Genomic DNA, 2,213 nt, shown 5'->3' on the forward strand with positions numbered 1-2,213 from the left:
TTTCTCAGAGCAATGTTGGAACCTCCCAACACCAAACTTAGAGTTTGAATGTGGGGGTTCAACACCAAACTTAGAGTTTGGTTGTGGCCTCCCAACACCAAACTTAGAGTTTGACTGTGGGGGCTCTGTTTGATTCTGAGTTGAGAGAAGCTCTTCATGCTTCCTCTCCATGGTGACAGAGGGATATCCTTGAGCCTTAAACACAAAGGATTCTTCATTCACTTGAATGATTAGTTCTCCTCCATCAACATCAATCACAGCTTTTGCTGTGGCTAGGAAGGGTCTGCCAAGGATGATAGATTCATCCCTGCACTTCCCAGTTTCTAGGACTATGAAATCAGCAGGGATGTAATGGTCTTTAATCTTCACCAAAACATCCTCTACAAGTCCATGAGCTTGCTTTCTTGAGTTGTCTGCCATCTCTAATGAGATTCTTGCAGCTTGCACCTCAAAGATCCCTAGCTTCTCCATTACAGAGAGAGGCATGAGGTTTACACTTGACCCTAAGTCACACAGAGCCTTCTTGAAGGTCATGGTGCCTATGGTACAAGGTATGGAAAACTTTCCAGGATCTTGTCTCTTTTGAGGTAATTTCTGCCTAGACAAGTCATCCAGTTCTTTGGTGAGCAAAGGAGGTTCATCCTCCCAAGTCTCATTTCCAAATAACCTGTCATTTAGCTTCATGATTGCTCCAAGGTATTTAGCAACTTGCTCTTCAGTGACATACTCATCCTCTTCAGAGGAAGAATACTCATCAGAGCTCATGAAAGGCAGAAGTAAGTCCAATGGAATCTCTATGGTCTCATTTTGAGCCTTAGATTCCCATGGTTCCTCATTAGGGAACTCATTGGAGGTCAGTGCACGCCCATTGAGGTCTTCCTCAGTGGCGTTCACTTCCTCTCCTTCCTCTCCAAATTCGGCCATGTTTATGGCCTTGCACTCTCCTTTTGGATTTTCTTCTGTATTGCTTGGAAGAGTACTAGGAGGGAGTTCAGTAACTTTTTTGCTCAGCTGTCCCACTTGTGCCTCCAAATTCCTGATGGAGGACCTTGTTTCAGTCATGAAATTTTGAGTGGTTTTGATTAGATCAGAGACCATGGTTGCTAAGTCAGAGGTGTTCTGCTTAGAGCTCTCTGTCTGTTGCTGAGAAGATGATGGAAAAGGCTTGCCATTGCTAAACCTGTTTCTTCCACCATTATTGTTGTTGAAACCTTGTTGAGGTCTCTCTTGATTCTTCCATGAGAAATTTGGATGATTTCTCCATGAAGAGTTGTAGGTGTTTCCATAGGGTTCTCCTATGTAATTCACCTCTTCCATTGAAGGGTTCTCAGGATCATAAGCTTCTTCTTCAGATGAAGCATCCTTAGTACTGCTTGGTGCATTTTGCATTCCAGACAGACTTTGAGAAATCAAATTGACTTGTTGAGTCAATATCTTGTTCTGAGCCAGTATGGCATTCAGAGTATCAATCTCAAGAACTCCTTTCTTCTGACTTGTCCCATTATTCACAGGATTCCTTTCAGAAGTGTACATGAATTGGTTATTTGCAACCATTTCAATTAGCTCTTGAGCTTCTGCAGGCGTCTTCTTCAGATGAAGAGATCCTCCAGCAGAGCTATCCAAAGACATCTTGGATAGTTCAGACAGACCATCATAGAAAATACCTATGATGCTCCATTCAGAAAGCATGTCAGAAGGACATTTTCTGATCAATTGTTTGTATCTTTCCCAAGCTTCATAGAGGGATTCTCCTTCCTTCTGTCTGAAGGTTTGGACTTCCACTCTAAGCTTACTCAATTTTTGAGGTGGAAAGAACTTTGCCAAGAAGGCATTGACTAGCTTTTCCCATGAGTCCAGGCTTTCTTTAGGTTGTGAGTCCAACCATGTCCTAGCTCTGTCTCTTACAGCAAAAGGGAATAGCATAAGTCTGTAGACCTCAGGGTCAACCCCATTAGTCTTGACAGTGTCACAGATTTGCAAGAATTCAGCTAAGAACTGATGAGGATCTTCCAATGGAAGTCCATGGAACTTGCAATTCTGTTGCATTAGAGAAACTAATTGAGGCTTAAGCTCAAAGTTGTTTGCTCCAATGGCAGGGATAGAGATGCTTCTCCCATAGAAGTCGGGAGTAGTGATGAGCGGATAATTTGTACGCTTTTTGGCATTGTTTTTAGTATGTTTTTAGTAGTTTGAGTTGAGTTTTTAGTATATTT

The 2,213-nt window shown here is 42.3% G+C and overlaps 1 non-coding gene across 1 annotated transcript; it reads left to right on the plus strand.

Annotated features, from left to right (window-relative positions):
* The first annotated feature begins 1,683 nt into the window (after window positions 1-1,683).
* On the plus strand, window positions 1,684-1,791 carry LOC130971484 (small nucleolar RNA R71). The gene has a single exon (XR_009082701.1). It is a non-coding gene; the product is annotated as a small nucleolar RNA R71 (small nucleolar RNA).
* The last annotated feature ends 422 nt before the right edge of the window (window positions 1,792-2,213 follow it).

Source organism: Arachis stenosperma, chromosome 3, assembly GCF_014773155.1.
Source record: "Arachis stenosperma cultivar V10309 chromosome 3, arast.V10309.gnm1.PFL2, whole genome shotgun sequence".
NCBI classification, from domain to species: Eukaryota; Viridiplantae; Streptophyta; class Magnoliopsida; order Fabales; family Fabaceae; genus Arachis; species Arachis stenosperma.